This window comes from Pseudophryne corroboree, chromosome 5 (genome assembly GCF_028390025.1).
Source record: "Pseudophryne corroboree isolate aPseCor3 chromosome 5, aPseCor3.hap2, whole genome shotgun sequence".
In the NCBI taxonomy this organism is placed as follows: Eukaryota; Metazoa; Chordata; class Amphibia; order Anura; family Myobatrachidae; genus Pseudophryne; species Pseudophryne corroboree.
Genome location: NC_086448.1, coordinates 207,867,989 through 207,891,918, shown reverse-complemented (window position 1 = coordinate 207,891,918; position 23,930 = coordinate 207,867,989).

Genomic DNA, 23,930 nt, shown 5'->3' with positions numbered 1-23,930 from the left:
GGCAGGTCACCCGGGTATTGCCAGAACTCGGGAGTTGCTATCTAGGGCGGTGTGGTGGCCCTCGGTGGCTAAGGATGTGGATCAGTGGGTTCGGGCATGTGACATCTGTGCCCGAAATAAGACTCCTAGAGGGGTTCCTGTTGGCCCATTACATCCACTCTCTATCCCATCTAAGCCATGGACCCACATTTCAATGGATTTTGTGGTGGACTTGCCCAAATCCTCGGGGATGACAGCCATCTGGGTTGTCGTTGACAGGTTTTCGAAGATGGCGCACTTCGTTCCACTGGTTGGGCTGCCATCAGCCAGACGCCTGTCTGAATTATTTATGCTGCATGTTGTGCGTCTCCACGGGTTGCCACTTGATGTGGTCTCTGACCGCGGATCCCAGTTTGTGGCCAAATTCTGGAGGGCATTTTGTTCCGATCTCCAGATTTCTGTCAGCTTGTCGTCAGGCTACCATCCGCAGTCTAATGGGCAGACTGAAAGGGTGAACCAGTCCTTGGAGCAGTTCCTCAGGTGTTATGTCTCCAAGTGTCAGACTGACTGGGTTGCTCATCTGTCCATGGCGGAGTTTGCCTATAACAACGCGGCTCACTCTGCTACAGGGATCTCTCCCTTCCTTTGTGTGTATGGGCATCATCCTAAGGCCAATTCTTTTGACCCCCTGGACTCCACGCCTGGTGGTTCCTCTGTGGTTTCGGTCCTTAGAGGTATTTGGCGGAAAGTGAAGAAAGCCCTTGTGTCTGTGTCATTAGTGACCAAAAGGGTTTTTGATAAGCGGAAAAGACCCTGCAGCTTCAAATTAGGAGACTTCGTCTGGTTGTCTACCAAGAATTTGAAGTTGAGACAGCCATCTCATAAGTTAGGGCCCCGGTTCATCGGCCCTTATAAGATCACCAGGGTTATCAATCCGGTGGCATTTCAGTTAGATCTGCCCCGTTCTTTGGGTATCAATAAAACATTTCATTGTTCCCTTTTAAAACGGGCGATTAGTAATCCTTCTTCCAGTGGAAGACCTTCCCCTCTTCTGATACGTGGCCAGAGGGAGTTTGTTGTTGAAAGGATTCTTGACTCCAAGGTGGTTCGGGGTCGGCTGTCATTTTTGGTGCACTGGAAGGGGTATGGCCCGGAGGAGCGGTCGTGGGTGCGCAGTTGTGATCTTCATGCCCCCAGACTGATACGCTCTTTCTTCTCGCAGTTCCCCGATAAACCCGGTGGTAGGGGTTCTTTGACCCCTCGTCAGAGGGGGGGTACTGTTAGGGTCTCCTGCCCTGTGCTGCCACGTCGTCATGGCAACCGGGAGACAAGTGCTAGTGGAGTAACCTGAGCGCAGCTGATACTCCGGTTCGGGTCTTTTGCTGTGCAGTGGTTATAGGCTCTGTGCACGGCAGGGGATCCGGTGCTGGTTTTTGTGCTCACAGTCTGTGAGGTCTGAGTGGGGCGTGGACAGCACCTGCTTTATAAGGCCTCTTTTCAGGGTAAGCAGATGCTGCTGAATCTTTGTTGGTTAGTCAGTTCATGAAAGTTAGCCAGTACTGTGTAGCTTTGTATTTGTTTGTTGCTTACTGCAAATAGGCCTGGGGATTTGGTATTACACTCTGCCAATCCAGACCTAGCAGTAAGACTGGGGTCAGTCGTTTAGCTTGCTGGGGTTCTGTTACTACTCTGTGAACTTAGCAAGTTTGCGGCTGTATTCTAAGACTTGCCTGTCTAATCCTGTCTCACTGTGCTAGGTGTCAGGGGTCAGTTTAGTGGCAGTAAGCTAAAACCTGTGCACTGCAAGTGAGAAATAGGATTGTGGAGACTCTCCTTGTGTCTATCATTCCATCTCTGACCAAGGAGTTTACTGCCACACCCGTTGGTAACCCTTTAGGGTTTTGCTGTTGCCCTTAGCAACAGCATTTCGGGTTCTCTACGTATTAAAACACAACATCTTGCTTTTTCCATCTGTGCAGTTCTAATACAAGGGAGATACCCAGTTCCTTAGCCTCTGGGCTTCTCTGTTCACTTTGTGTGTATTTTGTTACCCTATTACCTACTGTGTACGTTATGTCATATTCCCCAGTTTGTCTGTGAGTCCATTTGTTTTGCATAACAGTTCAAACACCAGTACATTCCTGCAGACACTGGAGTGCATAACAGTTCTGACACCAGTACTTTCCTGCAGGCACTGGTGTGCATAACATAAACTCACATAAATCCGACAGGCAACCCAAATGAAATTAATCTAGCAGCATGATAACACACATCAGATTAATAAAGAAATATCCAAAATAAATATATCCCATATTATACAGTGTGTATTATAATATACATACTCTTTTAAAAGTTTACTCTCAAAGGAAGCAATGGAGCCCAAGGGTTTCATTGAGACCCTTAGGGGACATGGTGTTTAATCTGTGAATCCATCTAGATTCACAGCGCAAAAGTGCAAGGGATCTATCTCCCCCTCTACATCGGGGGGGCACATGGTCTATAATCATATACCTAAGAGTTGATAGATTATGGCCAGCTCTCACAAAGTGTCTTGCAATAGGTTGATCGCTATGGCCTTTCTCCAGAGCAGTCCTGATCGATAATCTGTGTGTAGCCATACGTTCACGTAGGGTTCTATCTGTCTTCCCTACGTAACTAAGGCCACAGGGACACGTGATCATGTATACAACGAATTTCGTCGTACATGTCACCCGATGCCTAATAAAAAACTTCTTGCCACTATGTGGATGTCTAAAGCTGTCCCCAGCCACCATGTAGCTGCAAGTGGTGCAGCTCAGACATTTATAGCAGCCGTTCTTTCTTGACAAAAAATGGGGCTCAGGGGTTTCAATTTTGGTAATGTCAGTCTTGACTACCCAGTCACGTATATTTCTCCCCCTGGTATAACATGGCATCACTGTCTTACCCATTAGATTTAAGTTCTTGTCAGTGCTCACTATAGGCCAAAGTTTTTTTGTAATAGTTCTAATCTGATCACTCTTATCATTATAGTGGTTTACCCACGCAATGCGATTAGTATTATCGTTTCTTTGTTTAGTAGCCAGAAGTTGCTCACGAGGGATTGCTAATGCTCTAGCTTTTGCTTGCTGTAGCATCTGTTCATCATAACCCCTGGTTTTAAATTTACCTATCATTTGATTAATGTTATCAATAGCTAGCTCACCATTACTACAAATCCGCCTAGCACGGAGGAATTGAGAGTATGGTAACCCATACTTCAGAGGCTTAGGATGAAAACTTGCTGCATGTAGCAGGGTATTTCGGTCTGTTTGTTTACTGAATAGATTCGTGGAAATTTTCCCATCATTCAATTCTATCAATACATCAAGGAAATGTACTGACTTACAGTCAATGGAATAAGTGAATTTAATGGGACTATCGGATATATTATGACTAGATATAAGCGACACAAATGATTCCTCCGAACCTGTCCAGATAAGGAATATGTCGTCTATATATCTAGCATAAAATAGAACTTTATTCCCAACTAATGTTCTATTAAAGAAGATATCACGTTCTGCGCTAAACATAAATGCGTTGGCGTACGAAGGGGCCACATTGGACCCCATCGCACACCCGGATGTCTGCAGGTAATATTTCCCATCATGAAGAAAATAATTTTTAGTCAATACTAGTTCCAACAGTTCTAAAACAAAATCAATATTGGGACCTGTATATAATGGGTTTGAAGCAGTTAACTCCCTTACTGCACGAATACCCTCTGCATTAGGTATAATCGTGTACAGATTTGAAACATCTATACTACACAGTAAACTATTAGCTGGTATATTGTTTACAGAGTACAACTTTTTCAAAAATGCGGTGGTATCTTGAATATATAAGGGATGTCCCATAATGCACGGCTGCAATAGACAATCAAGGTATACCGAAATTGGTTGGAATAATGACCCCCTGGCAGAGATGATAGGTCTGCCAGGCGGGTCATCAAGTCCCTTATGTATCTTAGGTAACGTATAGAGCAGTGGAACAGTAGGCTTCCTACACAGCAGCATAGTTCCAAGTTCCGCTGTAATATGGCCCTGGTCCACTGCTCTATCCAGACATCTAGACAGTGTCTGGCTAAAAACATCAGTAGGGTCATGCAATAACAATCTGTAGACATCACCATTAGCCAGCTGGCGTTCTATCTCCTTTCTATATACCTCTAAATTTTGTACAACTATAGCCCCGCCCTTATCTGCGGGGCGTATAGTTATATCGGTATATGAAGATAAATCTTTCAACGCCTTAAATTCATCAGAAGATAAATTACTGTATAATTTATTGCATGACATAGAATTAACCACACTGTCAACCTCGTGATTCAACATGCGAGAGAATGTCTTGATGGAAGTATTGTTAGTGGGGGGGTCAAATGTAGACTTTTTCTGTAACCGCCGTAAGGCCAAGGGAATATCTACAGGTGAAGAACTCTCAGTCCTCTGCACCTTATCACCATGGAAATGTTCATGTAATCTTAACTGCCTATTCAAGCGGTATTTTTCCACCTCCCACTTAAAGCTATCGAACTTACTGCTCGGCACAAAAGACAGACCACGTCCCAATACCTTAAGTTCAAGGTCAGTCAGTATCCGTGAGGAAAGATTAATTACTGTTTCCTGCGGTGGGCAAGTGGTGGTCGACCCGGTCTTCGTCCTCTTGTTTTGCCCCCCTCTCCGCGTGTGCTTCCTCCGCCGGCCAGCTGATTGCGGGTACGCACCGCTAAAGGGATATCTTTCCTCACGGATACTGACTGACCTTGAACTTAAGGTATTGGGACGTGGTCTGTCTTTTGTGCCGAGCAGTAAGTTCGATAGCTTTAAGTGGGAGGTGGAAAAATACCGCTTGAATAGGCAGTTAAGATTACATGAACATTTCCATGGTGATAAGGTGCAGAGGACTGAGAGTTCTTCACCTGTAGATATTCCCTTGGCCTTACGGCGGTTACAGAAAAAGTCTACATTTGACCCCCCCACTAACAATACTTCCATCAAGACATTCTCTCGCATGTTGAATCACGAGGTTGACAGTGTGGTTAATTCTATGTCATGCAATAAATTATACAGTAATTTATCTTCTGATGAATTTAAGGCGTTGAAAGATCTATCTTCATATACCGATATAACTATTCGCCCCGCAGATAAGGGCGGGGCTATAGTTGTACAAAATTTAGAGGTATATAGAAAGGAGATAGAACGCCAGCTGGCTAATGGTGATGTCTACAGATTGTTATTGCATGACCCTACTGATGTTTTTAGCCAGACACTGTCTAGATGTCTGGATAGAGCAGTGGACCAGGGCCATATTACAGCGGAACTTGGAACTATGCTGCTGTGTAGGAAGCCTACTGTTCCACTGCTCTATACGTTACCTAAGATACATAAGGGACTTGATGACCCGCCTGGCAGACCTATCATCTCTGCCAGGGGGTCATTATTCCAACCAATTTCGGTATACCTTGATTGTCTATTGCAGCCGTGCATTATGGGACATCCCTTATATATTCAAGATACCACCGCATTTTTGAAAAAGTTGTACTCTGTAAACAATATACCAGCTAATAGTTTACTGTGTAGTATAGATGTTTCAAATCTGTACACGATTATACCTAATGCAGAGGGTATTCGTGCAGTAAGGGAGTTAACTGCTTCAAACCCATTATATACAGGTCCCAATATTGATTTTGTTTTAGAACTGTTGGAACTAGTATTGACTAAAAATTATTTTCTTCATGATGGGAAATATTACCTGCAGACATCCGGGTGTGCGATGGGGTCCAATGTGGCCCCTTCGTACGCCAACGCATTTATGTTTAGCGCAGAACGTGATATCTTCTTTAATAGAACATTAGTTGGGAATAAAGTTCTATTTTATGCTAGATATATAGACGACATATTCCTTATCTGGACAGGTTCGGAGGAATCATTTGTGTCGCTTATATCTAGTCATAATATATCCGATAGTCCCATTAAATTCACTTATTCCATTGACTGTAAGTCAGTACATTTCCTTGATGTATTGATAGAATTGAATGATGGGAAAAATTTCCACGAATCTATTCAGTAAACAAACAGACCGAAATACCCTGCTACATGCAGCAAGTTTTCATCCTAAGCCTCTGAAGTATGGGTTACCATACTCTCAATTCCTCCGTGCTAGGCGGATTTGTAGTAATGGTGAGCTAGCTATTGATAACATTAATCAAATGATAGGTAAATTTAAAACCCGGGGTTATGATGAACAGATGCTACAGCAAGCAAAAGTTAGAGCATTAGCAATCCCTCGTGAGCAACTTCTGGCTACTAAACAAAGAAACGATAATACTAATCGCATTGCGTGAGTAAACCACTATAATGATAAGAGTGATCAGATTAGAACTATTACAAAAAAACTTTGGCCTATAGTGAGCACTGACAAGAACTTAAATCTAATGGGTAAGACAGTGATGCCATGTTATACCAGGGGGAGAAATATACGTGACTGGGTAGTCAAGACTGACATTACCAAAATTGAAACCCCTGAGCCCCATTTTTTGTCAAGAAAGAACGGCTGCTATAAATGTCTGAGCTGCACCACTTGCAGCTACATGGTGGCTGGGGACAGCTTTAGACATCCACATAGTGGCAAGAAGTTTTTTATTAGGCATCGGGTGACATGTACGACGAAATTCGTTGTATACATGATCACGTGTCCCTGTGGCCTTAGTTACGTAGGGAAGACAGATAGAACCCTACGTGAACGTATGGCTACACACAGATTATCGATCAGGACTGCTCTGGAGAAAGGCCATAGCGATCAACCTATTGCAAGACACTTTGTGAGAGCTGGCCATAATCTATCAACTCTTAGGTATATGATTATAGACCATGTGCCCCCCCGATGTAGAGGGGGAGATAGATCCCTTGCACTTTTGCGCTGTGAATCTAGATGGATTCACAGATTAAACACCATGTCCCCTAAGGGTCTCAATGAAACCCTTGGGCTCCATTGCTTCCTTTGAGAGTAAACTTTTAAAAGAGTATGTATATTATAATACACACTGTATAATATGGGATATATTTATTTTGGATATTTCTTTATTAATCTGATGTGTGTTATCATGCTGCTAGATTAATTTCATTTGGGTTGCCTGTCGGATTTATGTGAGTTTAGCAAATATTACATAATGTGCTATCCTTTATGTGGTCGGGTTCAGATCAACATTGGATTATAATAACCATATTTATAATATAATACCTATTAGAATTACTTTTTGTATTTGTCTGAATACTCCTTATGGATACTTGCTCCCTCATTATGCCGTTTTATTTGTCACAGAATTTGTTTTGATCGGTTGTTATGGTGACGGGGAACGAATGATGACGTCATTTGTGGGCGCCGTCCTCGGTCTTCCGGATCCAGCCGAGATCCACGTGGTGCGGTGAGGGGATATAAACGTGAGTTTTGTGTTTATTTATTTATCCTGATGATGAGGAAATAAAGTCCTCGAAACGTTGAAGCACATCCCTGTTTATGTCTGATGATTTACGAGTGCCGCCGATTGTGAATATATATATATATATATATATATATATATATAGTATACTATATACTGGTCACACAACAATGCAGCAGATATTGAGCACTGATGATCAGGATACTGTCTAGAACTGAGTCTGACACGGAGCTGCAAGATACAGCAATGGCCTACTGTACTGTACTGCTATAATTATATACTAGTGGTCCCCACAATGCAGCACACTGAGCACAGATATTTGCAGCACACTGAGCACAGATATGGAGCTTTTCAGGTAGAGAACGTAGATATTTGCAGCACACTGAGCACAGATATGGAGCTTTTCAGGCAGAGAACGTAGATATTTGCAGCACACTGAGCACAGATATTTGCAGCACACTGAGCACAGATATTTGCAGCACACTGAGCACAGATATGGAGCTTTTCAGGCAGAGAACGTAGCCACATCCTCTCCGTTCAATCTCCAATGCACGAGTAAAATGGCGGCAACGCGCGGCTCTTTATATAGAATACGAATCTCGCGAGAATCCGACAGCGGGATGATGACGTTCGGCAGCGTTCGGGTTAACCGGGCAAGGCGGGAAGATCAGAGGCTGCCTCGGACCCGTGTAAAATATGTGAAGTTTCGGGGGGTTCGGATCTCGACGAACCTAACCCGCTCATCTCTACTAAAAGGGTGACTTTCATTGATTTTTATTGATTTAAAATCGATTATAAAAAAATTATCTTTAGTAAACATACTACAGAGACTAGTTTTGTGTTGTTGTATGCTGACATAGGTATCCATGGTAACTAACTATCTGTCTAGTTAGTATTTGTTCAGGTAACACAGTAAAACATCTCACATTGATCATTACTCTTAGTTATCTGCACTTATTTCCTCCAGGACACCGTGTAGAAGACAGCTAGTTATTATTGTAAAGGATTCCTAGACACAGGGTTACACACAGGAACAACTATACTTTATATGTACCACTAAGTACATGTTACAGAGTCTGCTGTGAGCTGCATGGATACTGTACATCTGTCTTCATCCTGCATTCCTAACAATTATAGAAAATTCCATGTGAATAAGATAACAAATTCTAAGTGGAATTCCACATATATCAGAGTCCTGAGTGGAATTTCGCACATATCAGTTATTTACTATGATCGCAAAGCTATCACCAGAGGTACCGGGAGACATTCCTTAGATATATTTCTGTTTCCATCTGGCAATGAGAGACACACCTGGGAATACCTAATAAGCACACATTAATTACAGCCTTATTTTTTAGACACTCAGGACCTGACTCACACTCAAAAGCGAATGCAGCATCGTCAGTGGGTGGTCTCCCGTCTGCAAGCTCATACAAATGCTGCTGCAAACTCCTTGCCTTGTGTACATCCATGCGGCCAAATGTACAAGGGCTGAGATGCCGACTGTTATCGTCTGTGCCCACTGTTTTACCGAATGGTGCGTCATCATACTCCACCATCGGGTACACCATCAGTAATTGCAGCAGCCCTATGGCAGGTGCAGCGTCTCCTTCTGACCATGGGGCCTCCTGTGCCTGTGGCTGTGCATCTGGGACTGCAGCTGCTTGCAATGACACTGCTGCAACACTCCCATAGTACACCCACTGAATGGCCTGTTTTTTAAACTCACTGCTAGCCACCTCCCAATCACCACCTAGGAATGCCCAGCACTTTCAGGGGCGAAGGGGGCAGCAATGGCGCCGCAGCAGGATAAGGAGGAGGGGTGCCGGGCGGCCCAAAGGCGCGAACGCCGGGAGGGGGGGTTGGCTGCAGGGAGGCGGGACCCCCTCCCCTTTGCATCACCTGCAGGGAGCCCTGGGCCAGTAAAAGGTGCGGCCCAGAGGCGGGGGGGGGGGGGGGGTGAGGAGGGAGAGGCAGATAAAAGCAGCAGCCGGGGGGGAGGGAGTTAATAGCTCCATTTTCCCCACACAGGAAAGGAAGTACCTGTGTCTGTCCGGTGGCTGCTGCAATTCCAGGGATCCAGGCATGGCATCCACAGTGACCGGAGGCAGGTCACCATCACAGCAGGGAGCAAGGGTCGGGCAGCGCTTGGCAGAGCGGCCAGAGAGGAGAAGGGAGCTTCCAGCACGATACATAGGCCGGGAGGTCAGCATTTCTGGCCAGCAGCTGCAGGGCCCATCCGTTCGTTCCTCTCCAGAAAGGCAGCACAGGAGCAGTGAAAATGGTGCTGGGGCGCCATCTGGTGGCCGGAGGACACATAAGAAGAAACAACCAGGGGAAAAAAGAAAGAAGGCAGGAAAACCAACTGCTAGATCCGGAAGGCAGCAGCGACCAGCAGCCCTGCGAAAGGAGCAAGGGCAAGAGGGGGGTGAGTACCAGCCGGGGCAAGAAGGCATAGGAGAAAGGGGGAATGGGGCAGCCATTTTAGGCCCAAGGGGGGAGGGGCAGAGCGGCTATGGCCCACTACAGTCCAAGGGAACCCCTATTAACGTTGCAGCACAACGGTTGCAGAATACCCCAACACAGGCTAGGAACGTAGGAGCAGCATGCCAGGAAGGGGGAGTTATTCTCACCGACACAGCTAGCGGGGCAGGGTCACCCGAAGTGAGGGGGAGATGGGTATTCCTAGCAGAGACACAGCAATATAATAGCCCGGCTAGGCAGCCAGAGGGCACTCCTAGGCAAGGGGGTAACTGGGGACAGGGCGCAGGGAGCGCACAGGACAGGGACATTATACTAGGGTTGCGAAACCAGCTTGCCCGCTCCCCTGCGTTTATATCCCCGCCCAGGAGAATGTACCAGCAGACACCAACGCCAGTCACAGGACAGAGCAGGGGCCACGAAACGCCGCAAGCAAGCAATCGGGAGCAAGGAGCCACATCGCAAGATTTCACATCACAATCGCAAAATTTCACATCACAAGCGCAAAATTTCACATCACAAGCGCAAGATTTCGCATCACAATCGCAAGATTTCACATCACAACCACAAGCGAGAATCCAAGACAATTACAGCAGTTACAGAGACAGTGCGGTCCTCGCCATGCCCAGCGGCCCGTCAGTGCAGCATCTTGCCGCTGCAAGAGCGGTGGAGAAGAATACAGCGGAGGCCGGTGCCGTGACCAGCCCGGCCAGAGAAGACGTCTCCACAGCATCACTCAGGAACGGTGAGATGAACCAGGGCCCTCATTCCGAGTTGTTCGCTCGCAAGGCGATTATAGCAGAGTTACACACGCTAAGCCGCCGCCTACTGGGAGTGAATCTAAACATCTTAAATGTGCGACCGATGTATTCGCAATATTGCGATCAAAACCGAGTTAGCAGTTTCTGAGTAACTCCAGACTTACTCTGCCTGTGCGATCAATTCAGTGCTTTTCGGTCCCGGCTGACGTCATAAACACACCCAGCGTTCGCCCAAGCACTCCCACCGTTTCTCCAGACACGCCTGCGTTTTTTCCGGAAACGGTAGCGTTTCCAGCCACACGCCCCTAAAACGCCGTACATCCGCCCAGTAACACCCATTTCCTGTCAATCACAATGCGTTCTCCGGAGCGACGAAAAAGCCGTGAGTAAAATTACTTTCTTCTTAGTAAAGTTACTTGACGCATGCGCAGTGCGAACATTACGCATGCGCACTAAGAGAATTCTCACTGCGATGCGATGAAAAATACCGAGCGAACAACTCGGAATGAGGGCCCATGTGTTTAATATGCAGAATGTGAATGTTATGCCGTTGTATAATAGCAATACACAAAGTGTGAGGGGTGGTACTGAAAAGGGGCAGAGGCAGGGGTTGCACCAAAACAGCACAAATGGCAGGGGGGCCACCTTAAACGAGGTAGCGAACACACAATGGGAGGGTAACAGCGCCGCAGATAATCAGGCGGGCAAGCGGGGCAATAGCAGCGCGTCCGAGTCAGACGACGACGAGGCATGCAAGGTATTGAAAGAGCAACTGCGGTTGGCCAGGGCCAATCACAAGAAGAAGAAGTTGTCAGCCCCAGGGGCAGATACAGCGTGGAGTAAGCTAGGTCAGACCGGTGCAGCTAAGCCAGTTTTCTTACAGCAGGGAGGCGCATTGGATCACGAGCTAGGCGCATTGGCAGGGCATTTGCCTAAAGAAATTAGGAAGGAAATTGTGAAGGGGTATTTCATCGACATATGCTCCCTTACAGAGGAGGGTCTCAGGGACAAGGAGAGGGGCAGCGAGAAGGGAGTAGGGCGCGGGGAATCCTACAAGACAATTGACAATTGGATGACCGGGATGTTCGCATACTCTGGTTGCTACATAGAAGCTTACCCAAATATGGCAATGAACATGATGAAATACATCAATCTTGTTTATTCAGTGTACAAGGATTATGGGGGAACTGCGTGGCGCAGATACGACGAGTCCTTTAGGTTAAGAGCGCAAGGGCAGCAACCCATCAAGTTTGGGACAAAGGATATCGAGCTGTGGCTCAAGGCGCAGGCAAGAGGGGCTAGCGATAAAGAAGTGACAGCGCAAAGGCAGGGGGCAGGGAGGCCTGGCACGCATAGACAAGATATGCTCAAATGCTACGCCTTCAATGACACCCGGTGCACACGGGCGTTCTGCAAATTCAAGCACGCATGCACGCACTGCAGCGGAAGTCACCCGGCAAAAGATTGCTTTAGAAAAAAAGTCCGACAGGGAGAGAGAGGGGAAAAGGTATCCGGAGCGCTTGTGCCTGTCAAAGGCAAGTAGCCCAGTGAGGCTGGAGGGTATGCAGGCATGGCTAGCCAGGTACCCCAAGCGTTTAGAAGCCCAGCGGTTGCAGGAGGGTTTTAGAGTAGGGTTCAAGATCCCAGTAAGACGGGACGTCCTTCCGGGCGACCGCAATAGGAACCTTCATTCCATCAGGGAGCAGCCGCAGGTGGCGCGACAGAAAATTGGAAAAGAATTGGAGATGGGCAGGATGGCCGGGCCATTCGCGACCCCCCCAATTGAAAATTTGGTAGTGTCACCGCTGGGGTTAGTTCCCAAGAAAGCACCGGGAAAGTTCAGACTTATTCAACACCTATCTTTCCCGGAGGGGGCATCGGTTAATGATGCCCTGGACGTGGAACAGTGCTCGGTGCAATATCAGTCGTTTGACCATGCGATAAAAATGGTTAGGAGGCAAGGGAAAGGGGCCTTGTTGGCGAAGCTGGACATCGAGTCAGCGTTCAGGCTACTCCCCCTGCATCCGGACAGTTTTTACCTTATGGGTTTCCAGTTTGAGGGCCAATATTTCGTGGACAAATGTTTGCCTATGGGATGCGCAATATCTTGCGCGTTATTCGAAATTTTCAGCTCCTTCTTGCACTGGTGCTTGGAAGCACGGACAGACTGTAGGGCAGCAGCGCACTACCTGGACGATTTCTTGCTGGCAGGCCCAGCTCAGTCTGGGCAGTGCGCGCAGTTGCTGCAAGAGCTTACAAAGATGCTGAACGAGTTCGGAGTCCCCATTGCGGGGGAGAAAACTGAGGGCCCAAAACAGGTTATCTCTTACCTAGGTATAGAGATCGACACAGAGAAGATGGAGTGCCGGTTGCCAACAGAAAAAAATCGAAAAGTTGGAGCGAGAGATCAGTGCATGCGCCCAAGCGAAGTCAGTTACCTTGGGCCAGTTGCAGTCATTGCTAGGGTCGCTGAATTTTGCTTGTCGCGTAATCCCTATGGGGCGGATTTTCAAGCGACGTATGGAAAGGGCAACAGCGGGAGTGAGGAAGAAACATCACTTCATCCGCATCAGCGGGGAATTGAAGGAAGATTTGTTAGTATGGCAGGATTTCTTGAAACAGTTTAACGGGGTACGCATGTGGCCGAGCAAGATATCGCCAAACCATGCACTGCAGCTGTTCACAGACGCAGCAGGAGCCATAGGCTTCGGAGCGTACTTGCAGGGAGAGTGGTGCGCAGAAGAATGGCCGCAAAGGTGGAAGGACAGCGGTTTGACTAAGAACTTGGCAGCTTTGGAGTTGTTTCCTATAGTGGTAGCCGTAGAGGTTTGGGGCCGCAGGCTAGAGAATAAGTTCATACAGTTTTGGTGCGACAATATGGGTGTGGTACAGGCCATAAACAGCCAATCTGCCTCGTCCGCACCGGTGATTAGGTTGCTGAGGTGGTTGGTAGCGGCATGCTTGAGGCACAACATCACATTCAGGGCAAAGCATGTGCCAGGAGTCGAGAACGTTATCGCAGACGCGCTGTCACGTCAGAAATGGGAGGTGTTTAGGGCGGCAGCGCCGTTCGCGCGGGGCCAAGGTTTAACATGCCCTTCTCATCTTTGGCAGATAGCCAAGCTGGTGGAAAGGTCCCTGGCGCCAAAGACCTGGAAAGCGTACGTGGCAGCATGGGAGAAATGGCAGCAGTTCCAGGGGAATGTAAGCTCAGAGGGCCAGGCGCCCCTGCAGCAATTGTTGGAATTCTTAGGCAAGAGTAAGGAGGAGGGAGCATCAAGGGCAGTGGCAAACACCAGGCTGGCAGGGGTATCTTTCTTTTCAAAGTTGCTAGGGAAAGAGGACCTAACTAAGGCATTCGTAGTGCGCACAGTGATGAAGGGATGGGCCAGAGCGGAGATACGGAGACCGGACCCCCAGGAGCCAGTAACCATAGAGAGGCTTAAGAGCATTATTCACATAGTGGCGAAAGTATGTAGCGGAGAGTACGAGGAAACACTGTTTAAAGCAGCGTTTATCATGGCGTTTAGCGGAGCATTTAGGGTCGGGGAGCTGGTAGCGCAGTCAAAAACGGCCACCGGAACAGGCCTGTTGGTAAAAAACGTAGCGGCCTCGCAGGGCGCGGTCTTGTGCAAAATTCACAAGTCAAAAACGGACCAGATAGGGAAGGGAAGATGGGTCCAGTTGGGCAGGCACCCGGACACAACAGTCTGTCCAATCGAGGCGGTACAAAATTTTTTGGAGGTCACGCCAAAAGGGGGCGAGAATTTCCTTATTCATGTGGATCAGGCGGCACTTACCAGGTTCCATTTCACAGCCATATTTAAAAAATGCATCAAGGAGTTAGGCTGGAACCCGAGGAAGTTCGGAACCCACTCATTTAGGATCGGCGCGGCAACATCCGCCGCAAGCCAGGGATGCTCAGCCGAAGAGATAAAGGGGAAAGGGGGGTGGAAGTCAAACAGTTACAAATCTTACGTCAGGCCGGTGGCCAGGGCGCCGCCGCAATAGAAGGAATTGACAACTGTCCTAACACCCCCCCCCCCCCCCCCGCTTCCTCTAATCTTCGCAGGGATCGCCGGGAAGCGGTGTTGGATCTTCGGCCATTCATACATATTCTGGGCAGCGGCACGGGCCGCAAAAAGACCATACGGGCGCCAGCTGGGGATGAGGCGAGAAGAGGCAGCAGTTTTTTGGCTGGGCAACAGGGGCATGGTATGGGAGCAGGCCAGGGAGGCCTGGCTCAAAGCCGAGCGGGCATTGGGAAAGCCCGACGTGTTGGTGTTGCACCTTGGGGGAAACGATATCGGGAAAACAAAGTCGCTAGACCTGATCAGGCAGGCCAGGGAGGACATTGCCTGGATAAAAGGGCGGTGGAGCAACGTGCGCATAGTCTGGTCAAAAATTATCCCGCGACTAGCCTGGAGGGGGGCTAGGTCAGGGCACGGAATAGACAGAGCTAGGAAGAAAGTCAATGCGGCCATCGGTAAAGTGGTCACAGCCAACGGGGGAAGCGTTATACACCACAATGACCTTGCAGGGAGATGTGAGGGTTTTTACAGGCACGATGGGGTGCACCTGTCGGACATAGGCCTTGATATCTTCAACAATGCGTTGCAGGATGCGTTGGAGGGTTTGCGGTGGTAGCGCAGGGTGGGGCTTCGGTCCGCAGGTCGCTGGGACCTCGTGTGGCGGGGAAGGAGCGGTGCACAAGGCATGGTAAGGGGGGATTGTCAGAATGCCTCGCATAAGTCACCAATTAGTAGGCCGTACGCCTGGTTCCAGCTAAATGCGGCAGGGGCCATACGGGTTGCGCGCCGTGGTAGGGTGTTATGCGCATGGTAGCTGGTCCCCCAGCGCAGGGGGCGTGGTCCGTCGGCCCGCAAGGGCGGGCCGGGTACGCCTCAGGCGGGGAGGGGGCGGGGCCGTTGCCGGTAAGGCGGCGTAAGGCACGCCCCAGGCGTTTCTCTAAACAGCGGGAGAGCCGTGCACCGCTTCCTCTCCTTTTTACCCTGCAATGGTGTGTTTTTGGTATTAGGTGGAAATAAAGCTGTGACCAGTTATTCTTTGCACAAAATTACAAGTCTCGTCTCCAGTTATTTGATTAGAGCAAGCCGGCGGGGCACCAGAAGGTCACCCTCTCCATCCTTACCCATCACCTCTCTGATACTGTGTGTCCCAACATCACCTTATGCGTACACTCTGTGTAACGCATGTGTTGGCTCAGAATCAGGTCCTTCATGCGGCTTAGAATCAGACCCTGCATGCCACTCAGAATCAGGTCCTGAGTGCGGCTCAGAATCAGGTCCTGCTTGCGTCTTAGATTCAGGTTCTGTGTGCGGCTGAGAATCAGGCCCCGAGTGCAGCTCAGAGGCTCAAAATCATGCCCTGCATGCCACTCAGAATCAGACCCTGTGTGCGGCTCATAGGCTCAGAATCAGGCCCTGCATGCCACTCAGAATCAGGCCCTGCATGCCACTCACAATCAGGCCCTGCATGCCACTCACAATCAGATCCTGTGTGCGAATCAGAATCAGATCCTGCGTGTGCCCCAGAGTAAGTTCCTGTGTGTGGCTCAGAATCAGGTCCTGAGGTCCTGCGTGCACCTCAAAATTCAGGTACTGCACATGGCTCAGAGTCAGGTCCTGCATGTGCCTCAGAGTCAGAGTCTGTGTGCGAGCCAGAATCAGATCCTGCGTGTGCCCCAGAGTCAGGCTCTGCGTGTGGCTCAGAGTCAGATCCTGTGTGCGAACCAGAATCAGATCCTGCGTGCGACCCAGAGTCAGGTCCTGCGTGTGGCTCAGAATCAGGTTCTGCGTACAGCTCTGAGTCAGGCCCTGCATGTGGCTCAGAATCATGACTTGTGTGCGGCTCAGAGTCAGGTCCTGCGTGCGGCTCCGATGATCAGAATCAGGCCCTGCATGCCACTCAGAATCAGGCCCTGCATGCCACTCAGAATCAGACCCTGCATGCCACTCAGAATCAGGCCCTGCATACGACTCAGAATCAGATCATGTGTGCGAATCAGCATCAGATCCTGCGTGTGCCCCAGAGTAAGTTCCTGCGTGTGGCTCAGAATCAGGTCCTGCATGCACCTCAGAGTCAGGTACTGCACATGGCTCAGAGTCAGGTCCTGCGTGTGGCTCAGAGTCAGATCCTGTGTGCGAATCAGATCCTGCGTGCGCCCCAGAGTCAGGCCCTGCGTGTGGCTCAGAAGCATGACTTGTGTGCAGCTCAGAGTCAGGTCCTGCGTGTGGTTCCGATGCTCAGAATCAGGCCCTGCATGCCACTCAGAATCAGACCCTGCATGCCACTCAGAATCAGACCCTGCATGCCACTCAGAATCAGGCACTGCATGCGGCTCAGAATCAGGTCCTGCATGAGACTCAGAGTCAGGTTCTGCATGCGCCTCAGATTCAGGCCCTGTGTGCGGCTCAGAGTCAGATCCTGCGTGTGGCTCAGTATCAAGTTCTACGTGCAGCTCAGAGTCAGGCCCTGTGTGTAGCTCAGAATCATGATTTGTGTGCAGCTCAGAGTCAGCTCCATTTTCCCAGTGTTTTGCACATACGCAGTGGGAAAATAAGTGGGAAATGGCTGCGCCATTTTCTCAGAGCCTTGGGCATGCACACTAGACTCTGGGACAGTGCTAGGATCTCTTAGTGACAGAAGTGCTCAGAGAGGGTGATTCAGAGTTGATCGTAGCCGATCAGTCACACTGATATGCGGGGCGACACCCAGTACAAGGCTAGCCCGCCCTGCATGTCAGTCCCTGCCCCGTCGCAGAAGTACAAAAGCATCGCACAGTGGCGATGCTTTTATACTTCAGGAGTAGCTACTCACTGCTGCCCGGGTTGCAGTGGATGCGCGTGACGCCAAGCAGCCGCCGCGGCCCGCCCCCGGCACAGTCCAGCCACGCCTGTGTTGACTGCTCCGTGCCCCTTAAACTGCGGCTTAATGCCGCCATCCCGCCCAGCGACTGCCTCTGCCTGTCAATCAGGCAGAGGCGATTGCTAGCTAAAGACAACTGTCGGCTGTATGGCATGCGCCGGCACACTGCGGCGCTGGCGCAGTTCAGGCCTGATCGCTGTTGTGCGAACACGCACAGCACCGATCAGGTCTGAATTAGCCCAGAGTCTACTGGACTGCCAGCTAAAGAGTAGGATCTCGGACAGCACTGCACACAGGCCCCCTCATCTTAATACGCCTCTGCTTGTACAGTATGTGTCAGTCAGTGCCGTAATTAGGCATTTTAGCGCTGTGGGCAAGAAATGGCATTGGCGCCCCCACATTAGAGATAGGGGCAGTGCGCGCCGCAGGCGTGTGAAAAATATATAGGGGCGTGGCTTCATGGGGAAGGGGCATGGCCACAAAATAATACCAATTCATACTACGGTGCACAGTAGTCACCATTATTCAAATTACGCTGCACAGTAGCGCCACTACACCAGGTAGAGCCCCTTTTACACATTACAGCAGCCAGTCCCCCTTTTTACACATTACGGCAGACAGCGTCCCCCTTTTTACACATTACGGCAGACAGAGTCCTTTTTTTATTGACACATTACGGCAGACAGCGTCCCCCTTTTTACGCATTACGACAGACAGCGTCCCCCTTTTTACACATTACGGCAGACAGCGTCCCCTTTTTTACACATTACAGCAGGCAGCGTCTCCTTTTTACACATTACGGCAGACCGTCCCCTTTTTTACACTTTACGGCAGACAGCGTACCCTTTTTACACATTACAGCAGGCAGCGTCCCCTTTTTACACATAACGGCAGACAGCGTCCCCTTTTTACACATAACGGCAGACAGCGTCCCCCTTTTTACACATAACGGCAGACAGTGTCCCACTTTTTACACATAATGGCAGACAGCGTCCCCCTTTTTACACATTACGGCAGACAGCGTTCCCCTTTTTACACATTACGGCAGACAGCGTTCCCTTTTTACACATTACAGCAGGCAGCGTCCCCTTTTTATACATTACGGCAGACAGCGTCCCCTTTTTTTTACACATTACGGCAGACAGCGCCCCCTTTTTACACATTACGGCAGACAGCGTCCCCTTTTTTACACATTACGGCAGACAGCGTCCCCTTTTTACACATTACGGCAGACAGCGTCCCCTTTTTTACACATTACGGCAGACAGCGTCCTCTTTTTACACATTACAGCAGGCAGCGTCCCCTTATTATACATTACGGCAGACAGTGTCCCCTTTTTTACACATTACGGCAGACAGCGTCCCCTTTTTACAAATTACGGCAGACAGCGTCCCCTTTTTACACATTACGGCAGACAGCATCCCCTTTTTACACGTTATGGCAGACAGCGTCCCCTTTTTATTTTAAAGACCACAGATTGCATTTAGATAAACAGACCAAAATATATTCAAAATCAGTCAAATTAAAAAAACATAAGAAATAAAAATAAAAATGATTAAAAAAAAGAAGAATCATATATATAGACAGAAGCTATGTTATTGCTGGAATGTGACCCCATAGCAGGCTGTACTCCCCAATCAGTCACCACTTTAAACCCCCCCTACAATAAAGGAGCCATTTACAAAGAGACCTCTGATCATTGGGGCAGCCCATTACTTCTACTCACCCTCCTCCAGTGCTGCAGTGTCGCGGCCCCTTCAGTGACAGACAGTCTCACTCTGGCTGGCAGTGGCTCATTCACTGTGCAAGCGCGCTTACACTCCAGTTTAACCTGATTGGTGGATAGCACCAGCCATCCACCAATCAGTGTTTAGATACTCCCGCAAAGTGTGATAGGTGGATGGCCAGCGCCATCCACCAATCGACACTTGTCTCACCCAGCAGTGGAGCCGCAGCGTGACTACGGACACTGACAGCTCCTGGGCTGGCAGTGAAATTGTGTATAGCCCGGCGACAGCTAGCGGCCGGGAGCCAGCAAGAGAAAGCTGGCCGCTCCAGTTGTGGCAGGTAAGCATTCTTTTCCTGCCACTGGGCTGCGGCCATTGAATGCAGAGCACAAAGGGTTGCGGGAGCCGGAGGAGCAGCCGGAGCGGCAATAAGCGGAGCACACGGGGGCAAGAGGCGGCCGATCGGGGTGTATGTGGAAGGTGCGCCCACAGGGCAAATGCGCTGTGGGCAATGCACCTTCTGCACACACCTAGTTACGGCCCTGTGTGTCAGTATTCCGGGCGTATGCATTGTGAATTCATGTGAGATATGCTGTGCAAATGTGTATATGTTCATCTGTGCAATCAGTCTACAACAATCTGCATCATATAGTATAGTGCATGTTCTCCATGAAAAAATAAAAAATGCAGTTTCATCCTTTGCAGTGCACAATACTCTATTTCATTGCAATAATGCTTCATAATGGGACTGATTCTGAATTGGATGCTGCAGCATCTGTGTCTGCATCTTTTGGCGGTCACCTGTCTGCGGCTTTATGCAAATGCTGCTACAGAGCCCCTCCCTGGTGTATAATCAGGCATCCGAATGTGCACAAATTAAACGCCACTGTCAGCATCTGCATACCTTCCAACTGTACCTTTTTGGCAGGAACAGTACCTTTTTTTAATGTTCTGTACCGATTTTTGGCTCCCCAAACTTCCATTGAAAGTATAGGAAAAGGGGCGTGGTTTAGCCATGGCCACGTCCCTTTTCCGACTTTTATGTGTAAAATGTTGGAGGTTATGCATCTGTAGTCACACCATAGGTCGCACCATCAAAGCTTGCAGCAGCCCATTGCTGCATAACCGTAGGGTTACCCATATGGGTGATATTTTCACTGAGTGATCAAATGCTGCATTCTCTCTTTGCACATTGGTGGTCATTCCGAGTTGTTCGCTCGCTAGCTGCTTTTAGCAGCATTGCAAACACTAGGCCGCCGCCCTCTGGGAGTGTATCTTAGCATAGCAAAATAGTGAACGAAAGATTAGCAGAACTGCTACTAAATAATTCTTTGCAGTTCTGAGTAGCTCCAGACCTACTCCTAGATTGCGATCACCTCAGTCCGTTTAGTTATTGGTTTGATGTCACAAACACGCCATGCGTCCGGCCAGCCACTCCCCCGTTTCTCCAGACACTCCCGCGTTTTTCCCTGACACGCCTGCGTTTTTTTAGCACACTCCAGGAAAACGCTCAGTTACCACCCAGAAATGCCCCTTTCCTGTCAATCATTCACCGATCAGCAGTGCGACTGAAAAGCGTTGCACGAACACCAGCAAATCTACTAAGTTTTGTGTTAAATAACTTAGCTCATGCGCGCTGCGTACCATGCGCATGCGTATTTAGCAACAAATCTCAGCATAGCGAAAATCGGCAAAGAGCGAACAACTCGGAATGACCACCATTGAGGGTAATAAAATTCAGAGTTGATCGCAGCAGCAAATTTGTTAGCAGTTGGGCAAAACCATGTGCACTGCAGGTGTGGCAGATATAACATTTGCAGAGAGAGTTAAATGTGGATGGGTTATTATTTTGTTTCTGTGCAGGGTAAATACTGGCTGCTTTATTTTTACACTGAAATTTAGATTTCAGTTTGAACACGCCCCGCCTAAATCTAAATCTCTCTGCACATGTTATATCTGCCCCACCTGCAGTGCACATGGTTTTGCCCAACTGCTAACAAATTTTCTGCTGCAATCAACTCTAAAATAATTAGGCCCCATAGTGGTCATTCCGAGTTGTTCGCTCTTTGCCGATTTTCGCTATGCTGCGATTTGTTGCTAAATGCGCATGCGCTTGGTACGCAGAGCGCATGCGCTAAGTTATTTAACACAAAACTAAGTAGATTTGCTGGTGTTCGTGCAGCGCTTTTCAGTCGCACTGCTGATCAGTGAATGATTGACAGGAAAGGGGCGTTTCTGGGTGGTAACTGAGCGTTTTCCGGGAGTGTGCTATAAAACGCAGGCGTGTCAGGGGAAAACGCGGGAGTGTCTGGAGAAACGGGGGAGTGGCTGGCCGAACGCAGGGCGTGTTTGTGACGTCAACCCAGGAACTAAACGGACAGAGCTGACCTCAATCTAGGAGTAGGTCTGGAGCTACTCAGAAACTGCAAGAAAATATTTAGTAGCAGTTCTGCTAATCTTTCGTTCGCTATTCTGCTAAGCTAAGATACACTCCCAGAGGTCGACGGCCTAGCGTTTGCACTGCTGCTAAAAGCACCTAGCAAGCGAACAACTCGGAATGACCCCCCATGTGCACTGCAGGTGTGGCAGATATAACATTTGCAGAGAGAATTAGATTTGGGTGGGTTATTTTGTTTTCACCCCACACAAATCTAACTCTCTCTGCACATGTTATATCTGTCCCCCTGCAGTGCACATGGGGGGAACATTCCGAGTTGTTCGCTCGTTGCCGATTTTCGCTATACTGCGATTAGTCGCTTACTGCGCATGCGCAAGGTTCGCAGAGCGCATGCGCTTAGTTATTTTACACAAAAGTTAGGTATTTTACTCACGGCCTAACGAGGATTTTTCATCGTTCTGGTGATCGTAGTGTGATTGACAGGAAGTGGGTGTTTCTGGGCGGAAACTGGCCGTTTTCTGGGAGTGTGCGAAAAAACGCTGGCGTTTCTGGGAAAAACGCGGGAGTGTCTGAAGAAACGGGGGAGTGTCTGGGCGAACGCTGGGTGTGTTTGTGACGTCAAACCAGGAACGAACCTGACTGAACTGATCGCAATGTAGGAGTAAGTCTCGAGCTACTCAGAAACTGCTAAGAAATTTCTATTCGCAATTCTGCTAATCTTTCGTTCGCAATTCTGCTAAGCTAAGATACACTCCCAGAGGGCGGAGGCGGCTTAGCGTGTGCAATGCTGCTAAAAGCAGCTAGCGAGCGAACAACTCGGAATGAGGGCCATGTGCCCTCATTCTGAGTTGTTCGCTCGCTAGCTGCTTTTAGCAGCATTGCAAACGCTAGGCCACCGCCCTCTGGGAGTGTATCTTAGCTTAGCAGAATAGCGAACTAAAGATTAGCAGAACTGCTACTAAATATTTTCTTGCAGTTTCTGAGTAGCTCCAGACCTACTCCTAGATTGCGATCAGCTCGGTTTATTTAGTTCCTGGTTTGACGTCACAAACACGCCCTGCGTTCGGCCAGCCAATCCCCCGTTTCTCCAGACACTCCCGCGTTTTTCCCTGACACGCCTGCGTTTTTTAGCACACTCCTGGAAAACGCTCAGTTAACACCCAGAAGCGCCCCTTTCCTGTCAATCATTCACCGATCAGCAGTGCGACTAAAAAGCGCCGCACGAACGCCAGCAAATCTACTAAGTTTTGTGTAAAATAACTTAGCGCATGCACTCTGCATACCATGCGCATGCGCATTTAGCAACAAATCGCAGCATAGCGAAAATCGGCAATGAGCGAACAACTCGGAATGACCACCATGGTTTTGCCCAACTGCTATCAAATTTGCTGCTGCAATCAACTCTGAATAAGGGGGTCATTCCGACCCGATCGCTCGCTGCAGTTTGTCGCAGCACAGCGATTGGGTCGGAACTGCGCATGTGCCGGTTCCTCAGTGCGCCGACGCATGGCAGCCTTCGTTGCCTAGCGATCGCCTCTGAGACATAGGCGGTCGCTGGGTGGGAGGGAGCTGAATGGCGGTGTTAAGCCGCCATTTAGGGGGAGTGGTCTGGCCAACGCAGGCGTGGCAGGACTATTGGGGGGCGGGCGGCGGCGGCGGCTGCGTGACGTCTCACGCAGCCGCTGCAGCCAGCGGCAGCGACAAACAACTCCCAGCCAGCCGCAGGAGCTGCGCTGGCCGGGAGTTACTCCTCAAATACAAGGGCATCGCCGCTGTGCGATGCTTTTGTATTTGTGCGGGGGATGGACGGACTGACATGTGGGGTGGAATAGCCCCGTGCTGGGCGTCCCCCTGCATGTCAGGGGAGATGATCATAGCTGTGCTAAATTTAGCACAGCTACGATCAACTCGGAATGACCCCCTAGGCCCACTCTCTCTCTGCAGCATGAGCATCTTTACACAAGGCAGCTGCGTACAAATACTCAGCTGCGGTGTGTAAGGCGTTTATCTCTTATTCAGGCCCTGTGTCCCTATGTGGAGATGTGTGTAGGCGCTGGAGCGGTGCATCCACTCCCAGCGCCGGCAGAGTGCAGGGGATCTGTGTCCCCTGCGATTACGGGCTGTTGTGCAGTGGCAGGAGGTGTCCGGTGCAGGGACTGTGTATTGGTTCACTGCACTAGACCAGAAGCGGCTAGGAACAGCGCTGCGGCAGTGGCGCTTCAAGTTTGGCGCCGCTTTGG